The sequence below is a fragment of the Rhopilema esculentum genome, chromosome 20 (genome assembly GCF_057945365.1).
Source record: "Rhopilema esculentum isolate cy_ngs chromosome 20, ASM5794536v1, whole genome shotgun sequence".
Lineage (NCBI taxonomy): Eukaryota > Metazoa > Cnidaria > Scyphozoa > Rhizostomeae > Rhizostomatidae > Rhopilema > Rhopilema esculentum.
Genome location: NC_142834.1, coordinates 16,149,945 through 16,173,837, shown reverse-complemented (window position 1 = coordinate 16,173,837; position 23,893 = coordinate 16,149,945). Strand labels below are relative to the sequence as shown.

Sequence of the window (23,893 nt, the reverse complement as noted above, 5' to 3'; positions counted from 1 at the left end):
CTTAAATTGATTGGATTAAGCATCAGAAACAGAGCTTCAACTAAGAACCATCCTGTTTGAAACACCAAAGCACTGTAGATATGACAGATCAGTAAACAGTAATTTTCATTGTAACTCAAATACTAATCTTTGCTATGATTATCAAGGACCCCAAATTGATTGGATTAAGCATGAGAACCAGAGCTTTAACTTGGAACCATGCTGTTTTAAACAGAAAAGCAATGTATGTTTGACAGACTAGTAAACTATCATCTTTATTGTAACTCAAATACTAACCTTTGCTATAATTATAAAGGACCCTAAATTGATTTGATTAAGCATGAGAACCAGAGCTTCAACTTAGAACCATCCTGTTTTAAACATCAAAGCACTGTATGTATGACAGACCAGTAAACAGTAATCTTCATTGTTACTCAAATACTAATCTTTGTTATAGTTATCAAGGACCCCAAATTGATTGGATTAAGCATGAGAACCAGAGCTTCAACTTAGAACCATCCTGTTTTGAACATCAAAGCACTGTATGTAAGACAGGCCAGTAAACAGTAATCTTCATTGTTACTCAAATACTAATCTTTGCTATAGTTATCAAGGACCCCAAATTGATTGGATTTAGCATGAAACCCAGAGCTTTAACTAAGAACCATCCTGTTTTGAACACCAAAGCACTGTATGTATGACAGACCAGTGAACAGTAGGCTTCATTGTAACTCTAATTCTAATCTTTGCTATAATTATCAAGGACCCTAAATTGATTTTATTAAGCATGAGAACCAGAGCTTCAACTTAGAACCATCCTGTTTTAAACACCAAAGCACTGTATCTATGACAGACCAGTAAACAGTAATCTTCAATGTAACTCAAATACTAACCTTTGCTATAATTATCAAGAACCCCAAATTGATTGGATTAGGCTTGAGAACCAGAACGTCAACTTGGAACCATGCTGTTTTAAACACAAAAGCAATGTATGTATGACAGACTAGTAAACAATCATCTTTATTGTAACTCAAATACTTATCTTTGCTATAATTATCAAGGACCCTAAATTGATTTAATTAAGCATGAGAACCAGAGCTTCAACTTAGAACCATCCTGTTTTAAACACCAAAGCACTGTATGTATGACTTACCAGTAAACAGTAATTTTCATTAAAACTCAAATACTAATCTTTGCTACAATTATCAAGGACCATAAATTGATTGGATTTACCATGAGAACCAGAGCTTCAACTTAGGACCATCCTGTTTTAAACACCAAAGAACTGTACATATGACAGACCAGTAAATAATAATCTTCCATGTGAGAACCAGAGCTTTAACTTGGAACCATGCTGTTTTGAACACAAAAGCAATGTATGTATGACAGACTAGTAAACAATCATCTTTATGTAACTCAAATACTAACCTTTGCTATAATTATCAAGGACCCTAAATTGGTTTGATTAAGCATGAGAACCAGAGCTTCAACTTAGAACCATCCTGTTTTAAACACCAAAGAACTGTACATATGACAGACCAGTAAACAATAATCTTCCATGTAACTCAAATACTAATCTTTGCTATAATTATCAAGGACCCTAAATTGATTGGATTAAGCATGAGAACCAGAGCTTTAACTTGGAACCATGCTGTTTTAAACACAAAAGCAATGTATGTATGACAGACTAGTAAACAATCATCTTTATTGTAACTCAAATACTAATCTTTGCTATAATTATCAAGGACCCTAATTTGATTTGATTAAGCATGAGAACCAGAGCTTCAACTTAGAACCATAATGTTTTAAACAGAAAAGCAATGTATGTTTGACAGACCAGTAAACAGTAATCTTCATTGTTACTCAAATACTAAACTTTGCTATAGTTATCAAGGACCCCAAATTGATTGGATTTACCATGAGAACCAGAGCTTCAACTTAGGACCATCCTGTTTTAAACACCAAAGAACTGTACATATGACAGACCAGTAAATAATAATCTTCCATGTGAGAACCAGAGCTTTAACTTGGAACCATGCTGTTTTGAAAACAAAAGCAATGTATGTATGACAGACTAGTAAACAATCATCTTTATTGTAACTCCAATACTAATCTTCGCTATAATTATCAAGGACCCTCAATTGATTTGATTTAGCATGAAACCCAGAGCTTTAACTAAGAACCATCCTGTTTTGAACACCAAAGCACTGTATGTATGACAGACCAGTGAACAGTAGGCTTCATTGTAACTCTAATTCTAATCTTTGCTATAATTATCAAGGACCCTAAATTGATTGGATTAGGCATGAAACCCAGAGCTTCGACTTAGAACCATCCTGTTTTGAACATCAAAGCACTGTATGTATGACAGGCCAGTAAACAGTAATCTTCATTGTTACTCAAATACTAATCTTTGCTATAGTTATCAAGGACCCCAAATTGATTAGATTTAGCATGAGAACCAGAGCTTCAACTTAGAAACATTCTGTTTTGAACACCAAAGCAATCTATATGACAGACCAGTAAACAGTAATCTTCATTGTAACTCGAAAACTAATCTTTGCTATAATTATCAAGGACCCATAATTGATTGGATTAAGCACGAGAACCAGAGCTTCAACTTAGAACCATCCTGTTTTAAACACCAAAGCATTGTATGTATGACAGACCAGTAAACAGTAATCTTCATTGTTACTCAAATACTAAACTTTGCTATAGTTATCAAGGACCCCAAATTGATTGGATTTACCATGAGAACCAGAGCTTCAACTTAGGACCATCCTGTTCTAAACACCAAAGCACTGTATGTATGACAGACCAGTAAACAGTAATCTTCATTGTAACTCGAAAACTAATCTTTGCTATAATTATCAAGGACCCATAATTGATTGGATTAAGCACGAGAACCAGAGCTTCAACTTAGAACCATCCTGTTTTAAACACCAAAGCATTGTATGTATGACAGACCAGTAAACAGTAATCTTCATTGTTACTCAAATACTAAACTTTGCTATAGTTATCAAGGACCCCAAATTGATTGGATTTACCATGAGAACCAGAGCTTCAACTTAGGACCATCCTGTTTTAAACACCAAAGAACTGTACATATGACAGACCAGTAAACAGTAATCTTCATTGTTACTAAAATACTAATCTTTGCTATAATTATCAAGGACCCTCAATTGATTTTATTAAGCATGAGAACCAGAGCTTCAACTTAGAACCATCCTGTTTTAAACACCAAAGCACTGTATCTATGACAGACCAGTAAACAGTAATCTTCAATGTAACTCAAATACTAACCTTTGCTATAATTATCAAGAACCCCAAATTGATTGGATTAGGCTTGAGAACCAGAACGTCAACTTGGAACCATGCTGTTTTAAACACAAAAGCAATGTATGTATGACAGACTAGTAAACAATCATCTTTATTGTAACTCAAATACTAATCTTTGCTATAATTATCAAGGACCCTAAATTGATTTAATTAAGCATGAGAACCAGAGCTTCAACTTAGAACCATCCTGTTTTAAACACCAAAGCACTGTATGTATGACTTACCAGTAAACAGTAATTTTCATTAAAACTCAAATACTAATCTTTGCTACAATTATCAAGGACCTTAAATTGATTGGATTAAGCATCAGAAACAGAGCTTCAACTAAGAACCATGCTGTTTTAAACAGAAAAGCAATGTATGTTTGACAGACTAGTAAACAGTAATCTTCATTGTTACTAAAATACTAATCTTTGCTATAATTATCAAGGACCCTCAATTGATTTTATTAAGCATGAGAACCAGAGCTTCAACTTAGAACCATCCTGTTTCAAACACCAAAGCACTGTATCTATGACAGACCAGTAAACAGTAATCTTCAATGTAACTCAAATACTAACCTTTGCTATAATTATCAAGAACCCCAAATTGATTGGATTAGGCTTGAGAACCAGAACGTCAACTTGGAACCATGCTGTTTTAAACACAAAAGCAATGTATGTATGACAGACTAGTAAAAAATCATCTTTATTGTAACTCAAATACTAATCTTTGCTATAATTATCAAGGACCCTAAATTGATTTAATTAAGCATGAGAACCAGAGCTTCAACTTAGAACCATCCTGTTTTAAACACCAAAGCACTGTATGTATGACTTACCAGTAAACAGTAATGTTCATTAAAACTCAAATACTAATCTTTGCTACAATTATCAAGGACCTTAAATTGATTGGATTAAGCATCAGAAACAGAGCTTCAACTAAGAACCATCCTGTTTGAAACACCAAAGCACTGTAGATATGGCAGATCAGTAAACAGTAATTTTCATTGTAACTCAAATACTAATCTTTGCTATGATTATCAAGGACCCCAAATTGATTGGATTAAGCATGAGAACCAGAGCTTTAACTTGGAACCATGCTGTTTTAAACAGAAAAGCAATGTATGTTTGACAGACTAGTAAACTATCATCTTTATTGTAACTCAAATACTAACCTTTGCTATAATTATAAAGGACCCTAAATTGATTTGATTAAGCATGAGAACCAGAGCTTCAACTTAGAACCATCCTGTTTTAAACATCAAAGCACTGTATGTATGACAGACCAGTAAACAGTAATCTTCATTGTTACTCAAATACTAATCTTTGTTATAGTTATCAAGGACCCCAAATTGATTGGATTAAGCATGAGAACCAGAGCTTCAACTTAGAACCATCCTGTTTTGAACATCAAAGCACTGTATGTAAGACAGGCCAGTAAACAGTAATCTTCATTGTAACTCGAAAACTAATCTTTGCTATAATTATCAAGGACCCATAATTGATTGGATTAAGCACGAGAACCAGAGCTTCAACTTAGAACCATCCTGTTTTAAACACCAAAGCATTGTATGTATGACAGACCAGTAAACAGTAATCTTCATTGTTACTCAAATACTAAACTTTGCTATAGTTATCAAGGACCCCAAATTGATTGGATTTACCATGAGAACCAGAGCTTCAACTTAGGACCATCCTGTTTTAAACACCAAAGAACTGTACATATGACAGACCAGTAAACAGTAATCTTCATTGTTACTAAAATACTAATCTTTGCTATAATTATCAAGGACCCTCAATTGATTTTATTAAGCATGAGAACCAGAGCTTCAACTTAGAACCATCCTGTTTTAAACACCAAAGCACTGTATCTATGACAGACCAGTAAACAGTAATCTTCAATGTAACTCAAATACTAACCTTTGCTATAATTATCAAGAACCCCAAATTGATTGGATTAGGCTTGAGAACCAGAACGTCAACTTGGAACCATGCTGTTTTAAACACAAAAGCAATGTATGTATGACAGACTAGTAAACAATCATCTTTATTGTAACTCAAATACTAATCTTTGCTATAATTATCAAGGACCCTAAATTGATTTAATTAAGCATGAGAACCAGAGCTTCAACTTAGAACCATCCTGTTTTAAACACCAAAGCACTGTATGTATGACTTACCAGTAAACAGTAATTTTCATTAAAACTCAAATACTAATCTTTGCTACAATTATCAAGGACCTTAAATTGATTGGATTAAGCATCAGAAACAGAGCTTCAACTAAGAACCATGCTGTTTTAAACAGAAAAGCAATGTATGTTTGACAGACTAGTAAACAGTAATCTTCATTGTTACTAAAATACTAATTTTTGCTATAATTATCAAGGACCCTCAATTGATTTTATTAAGCATGAGAACCAGAGCTTCAACTTAGAACCATCCTGTTTCAAACACCAAAGCACTGTATCTATGACAGACCAGTAAACAGTAATCTTCAATGTAACTCAAATACTAACCTTTGCTATAATTATCAAGAACCCCAAATTGATTGGATTAGGCTTGAGAACCAGAACGTCAACTTGGAACCATGCTGTTTTAAACACAAAAGCAATGTATGTATGACAGACTAGTAAAAAATCATCTTTATTGTAACTCAAATACTAATCTTTGCTATAATTATCAAGGACCCTAAATTGATTTAATTAAGCATGAGAACCAGAGCTTCAACTTAGAACCATCCTGTTTTAAACACCAAAGCACTGTAGGTATGACTTACCAGTAAACAGTAATGTTCATTAAAACTCAAATACTAATCTTTGCTACAATTATCAAGGACCTTAAATTGATTGGATTAAGCATCAGAAACAGAGCTTCAACTAAGAACCATCCTGTTTGAAACACCAAAGCACTGTAGATATGACAGATCAGTAAACAGTAATTTTCATTGTAACTCAAATACTAATCTTTGCTATGATTATCAAGGACCCCAAATTGATTGGATTAAGCATGAGAACCAGAGCTTTAACTTGGAACCATGCTGTTTTAAACACAAAAGCAATGTATGTTTGACAGACTAGTAAACTATCATCTTTATTGTAACTCAAATACTAACCTTTGCTATAATTATAAAGGACCCTAAATTGATTTGATTAAGCATGAGAACCAGAGCTTCAACTTAGAACCATCCTGTTTTAAACATCAAAGCACTGTATGTATGACAGACCAGTAAACAGTAATCTTCATTGTTACTCAAATACTAATCTTTGTTATAGTTATCAAGGACCCCAAATTGATTGGATTAAGCATGAGAACCAGAGCTTCAACTTAGAACCATCCTGTTTTGAACATCAAAGCACTGTATGTAAGACAGGCCAGTAAACAGTAATCTTCATTGTTACTCAAATACTAATCTTTGCTATAGTTATCAAGGACCCCAAATTGATTGGATTTAGCATGAAACCCAGAGCTTTAACTAAGAACCATCCTGTTTTGAACACCAAAGCACTGTATGTATGACAGACCAGTGAACAGTAGGCTTCATTGTAACTCTAATTCTAATCTTTGCTATAATTATCAAGGACCCTAAATTGATTTTATTAAGCATGAGAACCAGAGCTTCAACTTAGAACCATCCTGTTTTAAACACCAAAGCACTGTATCTATGACAGACCAGTAAACAGTAATCTTCAATGTAACTCAAATACTAACCTTTGCTATAATTATCAAGAACCCCAAATTGATTGGATTAGGCTTGAGAACCAGAACGTCAACTTGGAACCATGCTGTTTTAAACACAAAAGCAATGTATGTATGACAGACTAGTAAACAATCATCTTTATTGTAACTCAAATACTTATCTTTGCTATAATTATCAAGGACCCTAAATTGATTTAATTAAGCATGAGAACCAGAGCTTCAACTTAGAACCATCCTGTTTTAAACACCAAAGCACTGTATGTATGACTTACCAGTAAACAGTAATTTTCATTAAAACTCAAATACTAATCTTTGCTACAATTATCAAGGACCATAAATTGATTGGATTTACCATGAGAACCAGAGCTTCAACTTAGGACCATCCTGTTTTAAACACCAAAGAACTGTACATATGACAGACCAGTAAATAATAATCTTCCATGTGAGAACCAGAGCTTTAACTTGGAACCATGCTGTTTTGAACACAAAAGCAATGTATGTATGACAGACTAGTAAACAATCATCTTTATTGTAACTCAAATACTAACCTTTGCTATAATTATCAAGGACCCTAAATTGGTTTGATTAAGCATGAGAACCAGAGCTTCAACTTAGAACCATCCTGTTTTAAACACCAAAGAACTGTACATATGACAGACCAGTAAACAATAATCTTCCATGTAACTCAAATACTAATCTTTGCTATAATTATCAAGGACCCTAAATTGATTGGATTAAGCATGAGAACCAGAGCTTTAACTTGGAACCATGCTGTTTTAAACACAAAAGCAATGTATGTATGACAGACTAGTAAACAATCATCTTTATTGTAACTCAAATACTAATCTTTGCTATAATTATCAAGGACCCTAATTTGATTTGATTAAGCATGAGAACCAGAGCTTCAACTTAGAACCATAATGTTTTAAACAGAAAAGCAATGTATGTTTGACAGACCAGTAAACAGTAATCTTCATTGTTACTCAAATACTAAACTTTGCTATAGTTATCAAGGACCCCAAATTGATTGGATTTACCATGAGAACCAGAGCTTCAACTTAGGACCATCCTGTTTTAAACACCAAAGAACTGTACATATGACAGACCAGTAAATAATAATCTTCCATGTGAGAACCAGAGCTTTAACTTGGAACCATGCTGTTTTGAAAACAAAAGCAATGTATGTATGACAGACTAGTAAACAATCATCTTTATTGTAACTCCAATACTAATCTTCGCTATAATTATCAAGGACCCTCAATTGATTTGATTTAGCATGAAACCCAGAGCTTTAACTAAGAACCATCCTGTTTTGAACACCAAAGCACTGTATGTATGACAGACCAGTGAACAGTAGGCTTCATTGTAACTCTAATTCTAATCTTTGCTATAATTATCAAGGACCCTAAATTGATTGGATTAGGCATGAAACCCAGAGCTTCGACTTAGAACCATCCTGTTTTGAACATCAAAGCACTGTATGTATGACAGGCCAGTAAACAGTAATCTTCATTGTTACTCAAATACTAATCTTTGCTATAGTTATCAAGGACCCCAAATTGATTAGATTTAGCATGAGAACCAGAGCTTCAACTTAGAAACATTCTGTTTTGAACACCAAAGCAATCTATATGACAGACCAGTAAACAGTAATCTTCATTGTAACTCGAAAACTAATCTTTGCTATAATTATCAAGGACCCATAATTGATTGGATTAAGCACGAGAACCAGAGCTTCAACTTAGAACCATCCTGTTTTAAACACCAAAGCATTGTATGTATGACAGACCAGTAAACAGTAATCTTCATTGTTACTCAAATACTAAACTTTGCTATAGTTATCAAGGACCCCAAATTGATTGGATTTACCATGAGAACCAGAGCTTCAACTTAGGACCATCCTGTTCTAAACACCAAAGAACTGTACATATGACAGACCAGTAAACAGTAATCTTCATTGTTACTAAAATACTAATCTTTGCTATAATTATCAAGGACCCTCAATTGATTTTATTAAGCATGAGAACCAGAGCTTCAACTTAGAACCATCCTGTTTTAAACACCAAAGCACTGTATCTATGACAGACCAGTAAACAGTAATCTTCAATGTAACTCAAATACTAACCTTTGCTATAATTATCAAGAACCCCAAATTGATTGGATTAGGCTTGAGAACCAGAACGTCAACTTGGAACCATGCTGTTTTAAACACAAAAGCAATGTATGTATGACAGACTAGTAAACAATCATCTTTATTGTAACTCAAATACTAATCTTTGCTATAATTATCAAGGACCCTAAATTGATTTAATTAAGCATGAGAACCAGAGCTTCAACTTAGAACCATCCTGTTTTAAACACCAAAGCACTGTATGTATGACTTACCAGTAAACAGTAATTTTCATTAAAACTCAAATACTAATCTTTGCTACAATTATCAAGGACCTTAAATTGATTGGATTAAGCATCAGAAACAGAGCTTCAACTAAGAACCATGCTGTTTTAAACAGAAAAGCAATGTATGTTTGACAGACTAGTAAACAGTAATCTTCATTGTTACTAAAATACTAATCTTTGCTATAATTATCAAGGACCCTCAATTGATTTTATTAAGCATGAGAACCAGAGCTTCAACTTAGAACCATCCTGTTTCAAACACCAAAGCACTGTATCTATGACAGACCAGTAAACAGTAATCTTCAATGTAACTCAAATACTAACCTTTGCTATAATTATCAAGAACCCCAAATTGATTGGATTAGGCTTGAGAACCAGAACGTCAACTTGGAACCATGCTGTTTTAAACACAAAAGCAATGTATGTATGACAGACTAGTAAAAAATCATCTTTATTGTAACTCAAATACTAATCTTTGCTATAATTATCAAGGACCCTAAATTGATTTAATTAAGCATGAGAACCAGAGCTTCAACTTAGAACCATCCTGTTTTAAACACCAAAGCACTGTATGTATGACTTACCAGTAAACAGTAATGTTCATTAAAACTCAAATACTAATCTTTGCTACAATTATCAAGGACCTTAAATTGATTGGATTAAGCATCAGAAACAGAGCTTCAACTAAGAACCATCCTGTTTGAAACACCAAAGCACTGTAGATATGACAGATCAGTAAACAGTAATTTTCATTGTAACTCAAATACTAATCTTTGCTATGATTATCAAGGACCCCAAATTGATTGGATTAAGCATGAGAACCAGAGCTTTAACTTGGAACCATGCTGTTTTAAACAGAAAAGCAATGTATGTTTGACAGACTAGTAAACTATCATCTTTATTGTAACTCAAATACTAACCTTTGCTATAATTATAAAGGACCCTAAATTGATTTGATTAAGCATGAGAACCAGAGCTTCAACTTAGAACCATCCTGTTTTAAACATCAAAGCACTGTATGTATGACAGACCAGTAAACAGTAATCTTCATTGTTACTCAAATACTAATCTTTGTTATAGTTATCAAGGACCCCAAATTGATTGGATTAAGCATGAGAACCAGAGCTTTAACTAAGAACCATCCTGTTTTGAACACCAAAGCACTGTATGTATGACAGACCAGTGAACAGTAGGCTTCATTGTAACTCTAATTCTAATCTTTGCTATAATTATCAAGGACCCTAAATTGATTTTATTAAGCATGAGAACCAGAGCTTCAACTTAGAACCATCCTGTTTTAAACACCAAAGCACTGTATCTATGACAGACCAGTAAACAGTAATCTTCAATGTAACTCAAATACTAACCTTTGCTATAATTATCAAGAACCCCAAATTGATTGGATTAGGCTTGAGAACCAGAACGTCAACTTGGAACCATGCTGTTTTAAACACAAAAGCAATGTATGTATGACAGACTAGTAAACAATCATCTTTATTGTAACTCAAATACTTATCTTTGCTATAATTATCAAGGACCCTAAATTGATTTAATTAAGCATGAGAACCAGAGCTTCAACTTAGAACCATCCTGTTTTAAACACCAAAGCACTGTATGTATGACTTACCAGTAAACAGTAATTTTCATTAAAACTCAAATACTAATCTTTGCTACAATTATCAAGGACCATAAATTGATTGGATTTACCATGAGAACCAGAGCTTCAACTTAGGACCATCCTGTTTTAAACACCAAAGAACTGTACATATGACAGACCAGTAAATAATAATCTTCCATGTGAGAACCAGAGCTTTAACTTGGAACCATGCTGTTTTGAACACAAAAGCAATGTATGTATGACAGACTAGTAAACAATCATCTTTATTGTAACTCAAATACTAACCTTTGCTATAATTATCAAGGACCCTAAATTGGTTTGATTAAGCATGAGAACCAGAGCTTCAACTTAGAACCATCCTGTTTTAAACACCAAAGAACTGTACATATGACAGACCAGTAAACAATAATCTTCCATGTAACTCAAATACTAATCTTTGCTATAATTATCAAGGACCCTAAATTGATTGGATTAAGCATGAGAACCAGAGCTTTAACTTGGAACCATGCTGTTTTAAACACAAAAGCAATGTATGTATGACAGACTAGTAAACAATCATCTTTATTGTAACTCAAATACTAATCTTTGCTATAATTATCAAGGACCCTAATTTGATTTGATTAAGCATGAGAACCAGAGCTTCAACTTAGAACCATAATGTTTTAAACAGAAAAGCAATGTATGTTTGACAGACCAGTAAACAGTAATCTTCATTGTTACTCAAATACTAAACTTTGCTATAGTTATCAAGGACCCCAAATTGATTGGATTTACCATGAGAACCAGAGCTTCAACTTAGGACCATCCTGTTTTAAACACCAAAGAACTGTACATATGACAGACCAGTAAATAATAATCTTCCATGTGAGAACCAGAGCTTTAACTTGGAACCATGCTGTTTTGAAAACAAAAGCAATGTATGTATGACAGACTAGTAAACAATCATCTTTATTGTAACTCCAATACTAATCTTCGCTATAATTATCAAGGACCCTCAATTGATTTGATTTAGCATGAAACCCAGAGCTTTAACTAAGAACCATCCTGTTTTGAACACCAAAGCACTGTATGTATGACAGACCAGTGAACAGTAGGCTTCATTGTAACTCTAATTCTAATCTTTGCTATAATTATCAAGGACCCTAAATTGATTGGATTAGGCATGAAACCCAGAGCTTCGACTTAGAACCATCCTGTTTTGAACATCAAAGCACTGTATGTATGACAGGCCAGTAAACAGTAATCTTCATTGTTACTCAAATACTAATCTTTGCTATAGTTATCAAGGACCCCAAATTGATTAGATTTAGCATGAGAACCAGAGCTTCAACTTAGAAACATTCTGTTTTGAACACCAAAGCAATCTATATGACAGACCAGTAAACAGTAATCTTCATTGTAACTCGAAAACTAATCTTTGCTATAATTATCAAGGACCCATAATTGATTGGATTAAGCACGAGAACCAGAGCTTCAACTTAGAACCATCCTGTTTTAAACACCAAAGCATTGTATGTATGACAGACCAGTAAACAGTAATCTTCATTGTTACTCAAATACTAAACTTTGCTATAGTTATCAAGGACCCCAAATTGATTGGATTTACCATGAGAACCAGAGCTTCAACTTAGGACCATCCTGTTCTAAACACCAAAGCACTGTATGTATGACAGACCAGTTAACAGTAACATTTATTGTAACTCAAATACTAATCTTTGCTATAATTATAAAGGACCCCAAATTGATTTGATTAAGCATGAAACCCAGAGCTTCCACTTAGAACCATCCTGTTTTAAACACCAAAGCATTGTATGTATGACCGACCAGTAAACAGTAATTTTCATTAAAACTCAAATACTAATCTTTGCTACAATTATCAAGGACCTTAAATTGATTGGATTAAGCATCAGAAACAGAGCTTCAACTAAGAACCATCCTGTTTGAAACACCAAAGCACTGTAGATATGACAGACCAGTAAACAGTAATTTTCATTGTAACTCAAATACTAATCTTTGCTATGATTATCAAGGACCCCAAATTAATTGGATTAAGCATGAGAACCAGAGCTTTAACTTGGAACCATGCTGTTTTAAACAGAAAAGCAATGTATGTTTGACAGACTAGTAAACTATCATCTTTATTGTAACTCAAATACTAACCTTTGCTATAATTATCAAGGACCCTAAATTGATTTGATTAAGCATGAGAACCAGAGCTTCAACTTAGAACCATCCTGTTTTAAACATCAAAGCACTGTATGTATGACAGACCAGTAAACAGTAATCTTCATTGTTACTCAAATACTAATCTTTGTTATAGTTATCAAGGACCCCAAATTGATTGGATTAAGCATGAGAACCAGAGCTTCAACTTAGAACCATCCTGTTTTGAACATCAAAGCACTGTATGTATGACAGGCCAGTAAACAGTAATCTTCATTGTTACTCAAATACTAACCTTTGCTATAATTATCAAGGACCCTAAATTGATTTGATTAAGCATGAGAACCAGAGCTTCAACTTAGAACCATCCTGTTTTAAACATCAAAGCACTGTATGTATGACAGACCAGTAAACAGTAATCTTCATTGTTACTCAAATACTAATCTTGGTTATAGTTATCAAGGACCCCAAATTGATTGGATTAAGCATGAGAACCAGAGCTTCAACTTAGAACCATCCTGTTTTGAACATCAAAGCACTGTATGTATGACAGACCAGTGAACAGTAAGCTTCATTGTAACTCTAATTCTAATCTTTGCTATAATTATCAAGGACCCTAAATTGATTGGATTAGGCATGAAACCCAGAGCTTCGACTTAGAACCATCCTGTTTTAAACACCAAATCATTGTATGTATGACCGACCAGTAAACAGAAATCTTCATTGTTACTCAAATACTAATCTTTGCTATTGTTATCAAGGACCCCAAATTGATTGGATTTAGCATGAAACCCAGAGCTTTAACTAAGAACCATCCTGTTTTGAACACCAAAGCACTGTTTGTATGACAGACCAGTGAACAGTAATCTTCATTGTTACTCAAATACTAAACTTTGCTATAGTTATCAAGGACCCCAAATTGATTGGATTTACCATGAGAACCAGAGCTTCAACTTAGGACCATCCTGTTCTAAACACCAAAGCACTGTATGTATGACAGACCAGTTAACAGTAACATTTATTGTAACTCAAATACTAATCTTTGCTATAATTATAAAGGACCCCAAATTGATTTGATTAAGCATGAAACCCAGAGCTTCAACTTAGAACCATCCTGTTTTAAACACCAAAGCTTTGTATGTATGACAGACCAGTAAACAGTAGGCTTCATTGTAACTAAAATACTAATCTTTGCTACAATTATCAAGGACCTTAAATTGATTGGATTAAGCATGAGAAACAGAGCTTCAACTAAGAACCATCCTGTTTTAAACACCAAAGAACTGTACATATGACAGACCAGTAAACAATAATCTTCCATGTAACTCAAATACTAATCTTTGCTATAATTATCAAGGACCCCAAATTGATTTCATTAAGCATGAAACCCAGAGCTTCAACTTAGAACCATCCTGTTTTAAACACCAAAGCACTGTTTATATGACAGACCAGTAAACAGTAATCTTCATTGTTACTCAAATACTAATCTTTGCTATTATTATCAAGGACCCTCAATTGATTTTATTAAGCATGAGAACCAGAACGTCAACTTGGAACCATGCTGTTTTAAACACAAAAGCAATGTATGTATGACAGACTAGTAAACAATCATCTTTATTGTAACTCAAATACTAATCTTTGCTATAATTATCAAGGACCCTAAATTGATTTAATTAAGCATGAGAACCAGAGCTTCAACTTAGAACCATCCTGTTTTAAACACCAAAGCACTGTATGCATGACATGCCAGTAAACAGTAATCTTCGTTGTAACTCAATTACTAATCTTTGCTATAATTATCAAGATCCCTAAATTGATTTGGTTAATCATGAAAACCAGAGCTTCAACTTAGTACCATCCTGTTTTAAACACCAAAGCACTGTATGTATGATATACCAGTAAACAGTAATCTTTATTGTAACTCAAATACTAATCTTTCCTATAATTATCAAGGACCCCAAATTGATTGGATTAAGCATGAGAACCAGAACGTCAACTTGGAACCATGCTGTTTTAAACACAAAAGCAATGTATGTATGACAGACTAGTAAACAATCATCTTTATTGTAACTCAAATACTAATCTTTGCTATAATTATCAAGGACCCTAAATTGATTTAATTAAGCATGAGAACCAGAGCTTCACCTTAGAACCATCCTGTTTTAAACACCAAAGCACTGTATGTATGACATGCCAGTAAACAGTAATCTTCATTGTAACTCAATTACTAATCTTTGCTATAATTATCAAGAACCCTAAATTGATTTGGTTAATCATGAAAACCAGAGCTTCAACTTAGTACCATCCTGTTTTAAACACCAAAGCACTGTATATATGATATACCAGTAAACAGTAATCTTCATTGTAACTCAAATACTAATCTTTCCTATAATTATCAAGGACCCCAAATTGATTGGATTAAGCATGAGAACCAGAACGTCAACTTGGAACCATGCTGTTTTAAACACAAAAGCAATGTATGTATGACAGACTAGTAAACAATCATCTTTATTGTAACTCAAATACTAATCTTTGCTATAATTATCAAGGACCCTAAATTGATTTGATTAAGCATGAGAACCAGAGCTTCAACTTAGAACCATCCTGTTTCGAACACCAAAGCAATGTATATATGACAGACCAGTAAACAGTAATCTTCATTGTTACTCAAATACTAATCTTTGCTATAGTTATCAAGGACCCCAAATTGATTGGATTGAGCATGAGAACCAGAGCTTCAACTTAGAACCATCCTGTTTTAAACACCAAAGCACTGTATGTATGAAAGACCAGTAAACAGTAATCTTCATTGTAACTCAATTACTAATCTTTGCTTTAATTATCAAGAGCCCTTAATTGATTTGGTTAATTATGAAAACCAGAGCTTCAACCTAGAACCATCCTGTTTTAAACACCAAAGCACTGTATGTATGACATACCAGTAAACAGTAATCTTCATTGTAACTCAAATACTAATCTTTGCTACAATTATCAAGGACCCCAAATTGATTGGATAAAGCATGAGAACCAGAGCTTCAACTTAGAACCATCCTGTTTTAAACACCAAAGCATTGTATGTATGACAGAACATTTGTGGCCATTAATTGGGTTAGATAATGCATTTACTGCGTGCATGGATTTAGCGGAGATCGGTTGTCATCAATTAACCCAACCCTTCTCAAACATTTCTCAAGTAAAGAGGGCAGATCATCTGGAATGTCCCCAGCTAGAGAATCCCCGTAATATAAAATCCTACTTTCTATGTAGTAGACACAGACGGTAAAATAGCATCCAACAGGATTCACTTTACCGCCGTATCTTTCTCCGCCAAGAAACGTTTTACCAAACCGTTGTCCAACGTTCAAGCAGCAAATTATCTTCTTAAGTCTTTTTGAGCGAGTATCTCGCCTGCAAGTTCTTGCAAAAGCTTCGGGGTCGCTCAAAATTACGTCATTAAAGTAGATACAATGGGTATCATCAGAAGACCTATTCAGTAACCCAATGTAGTAGTTCAAATATCACTTGAAAGCCAACGGTTCCCTACAAGAAATTTCAGGCTAGACAGTGGGAGATGAAGGGAATCGATGACGCGGCGCATTTTAGTAAGTTTTTCAAAATTCGACAGGAGGGGTACACGGAGCCGACCCTTCCAGAGACGAAGTCTCTACCGTCCCTTGGTGGCGGAGCGAAGAAAGCTAGATTCTGATTTATTTTGATCAAGATAATGTGGTTCTTATTACACACGTATTTGATGATACTTTCTATTCTTTGTAGCACATGTCGTTTTATTGAGTGTTTTCGTTTCTTCGAATTACGTGCTTGAAGATAAATTCGATTAATTTTTTACCGTACCCCCCCCCCCCCCCCCTGATACACAGGGAATCCCCTACCTTTCTGAACAAGACTCGACACTTAGTCGGGGGAGCTTTGTTTTGTGTTCACCGGGCCTAAAGTGGTTGGTTTACTTTACTGAATATTGACAGAAAACGTTTGGCAATAACCTCGATATTAAGTGAAAACGGATAAAGAAGAGTTGCCGAATTCATGAATATAATCATCTGTTGGTTATATTGGTATCTTTATATTTTTTTTCGTGTTTGAAAATTCTACACGTCAGGTACATATTTGACATGAGGGGTACCATTTGCATGAGAGCAACGGCTCCGGCCCACTATGGCTGGTGTGATCGACGCGCTTGGTGTCAAATAGGGAAATGGCTAAAAACTGCAGGAAACAAGCACGAAAAATAAATCTAACCTCCTTCCAAGGCAATGAGTCATTAAATCTGCTCTTTCTATCCGTTTGTCTGCTAGAAATCAGCAGTTTCGGGGTCAAATAGGGAGACAGGTGCCTACAGCCAATAACTGTCAGGACCCCTATCTTCTGACATTTTTGCCACAACGTCTTGTTATTATTTTCAAACCAAATTTCGAAATAAATTAAGGGGAAGGCTAAATTTTGGTAAAACATTTCACGGTTGCGGATAATTCAATGATTGTTTGACGTTGAGAGGTAAAATCCAACCCCCCTAAAGAAATAATTCATAATTGTATTGCTTATTTTAAATCAGTTTCATTTCTACAAAAAATTCAACTCGGAGTGCCTTAGATAAAATATTTTTGGTTCTTCTTCACCTCAAGTTACCAAATGTACATAAAAAGTAGCCAAGAATTGTACGATTATTGGCCTATTCTTTGAGACCCCGTTTACACTAGAGTGTTTTATCCGGATGAATTTTTATCCGGATGAATTTTTATCCGGATAAATTTTTATCCATTTACGTTGTACCGGATAAAATTTTATCCGTTCAGCCCCTCCGTTTACACGGTGAAACTAAATGGCGAGTTTTTAATTGGGCATGCGCACAACCTTTGATTTAAGAACGTGCGAAAATATTTTTCATTGATGTCAGAGTGAACACGTTCATATTTCTGTCTTAAAGTCGACAATGCCAAAGAAATCGGAGAATATATCGACGGGTAGTAGCAAGAAGGCTGATAAAAACTTCACATGGACAGAACTGCTTTGCTGCTCCAAGGTCTTTCCCAGAATCGGCGTGGTCGTCGATTTCTTCTTGAAGCTTGCAGAATACGACTTATTATTTGTAGTCGTGAATTGCAATCGTCAACTATTGATTCCAAGTTGCGTTGGCTAACTCTATAGGATCTCTCAGATAGAGCAGCTAGCAGAGCGTTTAGCCTTGCTGCAGCAGCTACTGAGCTTAAAAATGCAAACAGAGATAGTATGATGTTTTGAAGACTTTCATCCATGATAGTTCAGGAAACAGGAAAAATGAAATGAAATATTAACAAAAGCGCGCCAATTTTTCTCTTGCGCCGTTTCGTTATCATATTTAAATGGCCTCAATATGAAATAGAATAGCCTCACTGTGTGTGCTTATAAAAATCTATCCGGATAAAACTGTTTACACTCCCCTTTGCCGGATAATTTTCTATCCGGACAAAAATTTATTTGCTTTCGTAGCAGGATAAATATTTGTACGGCAAAGCGGATAAATATCTACACTGATAAAATTCGCTCGTGTGGACGGAGAGCCTATCCGCATAAATTTTTATCCGGATGAAAATTTATCCGGATAAAACACTCTAGTGTAAACGGGGTCTTAGTCATTTTGTTGCTCTATTGTCTCCAACAGACGGGTCCCCCTTGTATTAATTTCAAAAGAGTTTGCCTTCCCCCGTCGCTTATTTACACCCCCTTCTGTTAAATTATACAAATCTGTCACGAGCAGAACACGCAATTTTTACCTCTTGTTATGTTATGTAGTTATTTTTTAATTGTCATAATTCCTATGTCCTTGTTATGTTTGAACTGGTGGACATCAGCACCCCTCTACCCCCCCCCCCCCCCCCACCCCTCTTCTATAAGCAACCCCCATTGAAAAATTGGTTGGAATGAACACCCCTCATTCTACTACCTCCCCCTTCTAGAAGAGACACTAGAGTAATGCCTTTTAAGCACATTTTAATATAGAGAGAAAACTTGATATCTCTTATAGGGGTGGGGGGTACTGGATATCAATTCATAAGAAATTTGAGGGCTTTTGCGTATGCAATGCCATTTTAAAGGGAGGCTTTGTTCTAAAATGGCAATTTGCAGACTTTGATTGACTTTCTTAAATAGCAAATGTCTAAGATGCTGTTTAGAATCTTATTTAAATAAACACTGTCTTTTGAGTATCTTCATTAGGCCACTCTGAATTGCTAGATTCGTTAACGCTAGATTTTCACATTGCTTTATTTTGGTACAAAGCAGTAGGCACAACACACAAAGAAACTAGTCAAATAAAAGAAAATCAAATTTTTTAAATTTATAAACACACATACAAATTGCATATAATACAAAGAAGACGAAGCTATGTATTGACATCTTTTAAACGTGAGAATACAGCACGATTATAAGGATTAGCAGCTCTTTTAAAAGATAATACTAATGTGCGGATATGCAAATGAGCTCGCTCCATTGATATCGGTCCGTTCCCATCGAAAATTCTTGCACGAACTCCGCAAAAACTGCTCCACTCCTTGGGCTGAGCTTCGGTAGTTCGGTTCCTCGGGGGCCGCTATTGTGTGCAAAGGTCTCAAATCTCCGTTTGCTCGCTTTCCTTGCTCCGAATTCGTGACGTGACTTCTCTCAATGGGTCTTGCTCAACGAGGCCATTTTCTTTGCTAACGCTTCGCTCTCTTTGTTCGTCTTTTCAAAGATTTTTTCTAGCGCTTTCCTGGATGTTTTGAAAACGTCGATTCTCATCCAGTCAGTAGTAGTTGATTGAGAACCTTGACCTTTGATTCTAAAGCGAATATCCTTTCTTCATCCCTAACATTTTTTAAAGAGATCGAGTACCTTTTCAAAGGAATTTTTAAAACATTTTCCTCCCTCTCTTCGATGGGTGAAATACTGGTTTTTGCGTTTTGCTATCAAAGAGGTTTGGTTTCGATAAATTTACGTGCCCAGCAAGCTGCCATTCCTTTTCGAACTTGAAGCAGTCGTGAACGATGTACACAGGTGAGTAGTCCGCAACTTTTTTACCATCGCTTTCCTTTTTGTCGTTAGAATCGTTTGCAGAAGCCATGTTATTGCTTTTGATACAGTGTCCCTTCTTTTCCTTTTAGTGCACTCTATTAACTTTTGATGTAACTATCACTGTTGGTTGTTCCCGATCTAGAATACGTTGATTTACATGACATACATCCATGTAAGTGGTCTTTTAAAAGTTTTGATTTGTTTTCTGATTATATTTTGCTTATTTTTCGCGAAATACACTAATAATCGGGCACACAAAGGGGTTTCTAGACCCCGCAAATGTGGTGTGTTCTGGAATTTCAGCCATTTCAGCCATTTCGTTTGCGTTAAAAGAAAAGTGGATTAACCTACTTGCCCCGAAAATAATAACATTTGCGATAGATTTTGCCGGTTGTTTATACTGACGCGTGAAAATTTGATTTTTTGGAAAACCCGTTGTGAGAGTTTTTATGCCCCCCAACTTTCCGTCTGCGAATCATTTTGATGCAAATTTCCCTCAACGCCTTTTGTGTTTGATTTGTTGATAGATGGACAATCGACTATACTGACGTCTTCATACTTCACATAACATAAGAAGTAAGTAAGCCTTTAAAAGTTCAATTTCTGATCATTCCCGGCTTTGCATGCTACCTGCCTCGCTGGTTTTACGGCAAATGCTTGACGATTTTCGACAAGTTTTGTTTTGGGTTTTCATAGATTACATATGTTCAAATAAACTTTACTGGTACTCTGCTACGTGTTCCGAATTTAGTTAAAATTACAAATTTGGGTAAAATTTGTAGCACTCATTGGTCAGCTTAGATTATGAATTAAAGCTACAAAGCCAACTTTGTGTAGATGTGCCAAAAATCATCTGTAATGAAGATATATTTTCTATCAACATATAACCTTGTCCTGCACTTTATCGATGTTGACGCGCCTGTATGTTTTTGAAATCCAAGATTAGATGTACCGATATATTCAGGTTGTCCTTGCTAACTAAATCAAGTGACGAAAAAGCACTTTTACTGTTGATTTCCTTAAACTTACATTGATTAACCATGGAATAACATCTTCGTGATCTTTTTTCTTCATGTAGAGCAAACAGCGTTAGAAGCAAAATTATAACGCAGACGTGATGCTCTGTTGCACAGTGAAGCAAGACAAACTAAACTGCTGATAGAACGACTGAAGTTATTGAAATTAGTTGTTGTTCATAAACTGTATTTTGTTGATTTGTTGCTGAAGTAAGAATCCTTTCTGATTCACGAAAATGTTCTATCTTTCAATTTACTGTGTTCTGTATCTCTAGAATGTGATTCTGCCACCTGTCAGCATATAATAGGAAACCCAGATTGTGCCCCAGATCATGATGCTATAGAGCCCGGTCGCGATTCCATCTAGCAGTTTTAGAATCTATCTATATAATAATGAAGAAACCAAAATTGTGTAGACAGGAGGAAGGAGTTCATCTTCACCCTTTTGACTTCAATGGTAATGTTTTTATAGGCATGCGGCACTGATTGGCATGCGACAATCATGTGCTTGCGTTTCTGATTGGCCTATTTCGATTCACAGTTAATATAAATATTCCCTAAGTTGGATTTTTCGATCATTATACTGTATTCTTATACTCTGAAGAGTGTCAGATGAAAAGTTTCATTTTGTTCAAAAATGTTTGCTTTTTTCAAAGCCATATTTGCTACTAAAACTTTTGTCAATGTTTAAGTAGTTTCATGCTAGTATCATTGGAATCGTGAAAAATTTGGAGAATGCTTGGAAACATGAAAATGTGGAAAACAGTAAAATTCGAAGTTAGCTTAAACAACGAATCAATAAAGATTGTCAAAAATTGATCTTCACAGCTGAAAGAAATTGCTTAGAATAAGCAGGAAAAAGTTTGGGATAACCAAGAAAAATATTCAAACAGAAAACCCCGAGTAATAAAGATATGGGTAATAAAAATAATAAGAAAAACAAAGGTAAAAAATATGTTTAGGTATTATTTTGTATTAGGTATTAAATCGGTTTTAAGTATTTCTTGAGCTAAGGTCCAGAACAAATGTGCCCATATGTATTAGCATAAAACATATCTACCAGGAGAAAAAATGAAGGTCGATTAACAGAAATATTATCGATAGAAAGTTCCATAAACAATATTTCAAATCGATAACTACCCTTTGGATAAACAGAAAACTAGCTTCAAGTAAACCCCTACCACCCCCCCCCCCCCCCCCCCCTCTACCACCCCGAGGGATAAGAGTAACATTAGCCTAGGAAAGACAAGAGCATCCCCCCACAACCCCAATGGATAAAAGTAACATAAGCCTGGAACAAAAAAAGAACAGCCCCCTTCAACCAGAAAGATTAGCCTCGGAAAGACAAGAGGTGTGTTAACCTCGATTTGAAAATAATTCGTTCCGCACAGGTCACGAGATAAAAAATTACAAGCATTCCTGTGACTATCGCTAGGAAGGGGGAGCCTTTACCCCCTTTCTATCTCAGGCTGTCTACAATAATTTTATAAGCCCCTCCCCTCGTATAAGCCCTCCCTCCCTTTGAATAAGCCCCCATCCAAAAATATCAAAAATAATTAAGCTCCAGGGGGCTAATTCGAGGGGGGCTCATACGAGGGGACTCAATTAGGTGGTAAAATATTAAAATATTTTAACGAAAAACACAAGTAGACCTGGGCTTGCAAATGTTTTGAAGCAATTTCCAATTAACGGAAGCCTAGCTCCCCTATGAAGCCCGCTAGGCGGGCTTGCCAGTGGCCCTACGGCAGGGTACATAGATTAGCCTCGGAAAAGACAAGGGGTGTATTAACCTCGATTTGAAAAAATTGGCTCCGCACAGGTCACGTGATAAAAAATTGCTTGCACTCTTGTGCGCATTAAATTCGCACTCCTGTGACTATCGCTAGGAAGGGGGGAGCCTCTACCCTCTTTCTATTTAAAGGAGAACTGACACCGCAAAAATAACTTTGGCTTATTCTATGCAGAATTTGTCGCTGACTTCAAATCTGGAAAAAGTTTTCTTCTTAGATTCGCCGTTTTTCTGATATTTGCACTTTTATCCGCCAATTACGTCACAGCTAGGACTCGGGAATTTCCCGAAGCGGAAACAAGATTATCGCCAGGAGTTGTTAAAATTCTCGGTTGACGTCACAAGTGACATGTTAACAATGCCGTTGTAAGGGCTTTCACCGCAACGGTGAAAGTAAAAATGAAGTTTCGTGTTTTATTGAAAATATTCCGCGGTGAAAAGACAAAAAATTGTCAGGCATTTCATTTATAAGTATAAAGAAGCTATAAAATCATAGGTACATGTCTGCTAGGACGCTAATATCCACATAAAATTTATTTTTATGCCATGATATCTTCAAACCAGCATGCTTTGAAACATTTAAAGGACCTCTAAGCTTATGGAGAAAGGGGTTGACTTTGTTTGGAAACTGATGCCGTTTCTTCAAAGTTTTTATTTTTATAATTACAATTAAAATCGCAACATGATGTTGAAGCAATAGCCAAAAGACAAACGAAATCTAGTGGAGACGGCGGTAAAAACGATACTGCAACCTGCTTTGGGTGCAGAAATATGAATTTAAGAGAAAACTTGATTGACGGGAGCTGCGAGTGTGACTAAATAATAATTTCACTGAACTTGATTATTGTATTTTAACAGAGGTTGGGATACT

At 35.2% G+C, this 23,893-nt stretch overlaps 1 long non-coding RNA gene across 1 annotated transcript; it reads left to right on the top strand.

Moving 5' to 3' along the window:
- Positions 1–17,046: 17,046 nt before the first annotated feature.
- On the top strand, positions 17,047–23,701 carry LOC148957898 (uncharacterized). The gene is made up of 3 exons (XR_016144987.1): positions 17,047–20,389; positions 20,745–20,793; positions 21,296–23,701. It is a non-coding gene; the product is annotated as an uncharacterized LOC148957898 (long non-coding RNA).
- Positions 23,702–23,893: the final 192 nt, after the last annotated feature.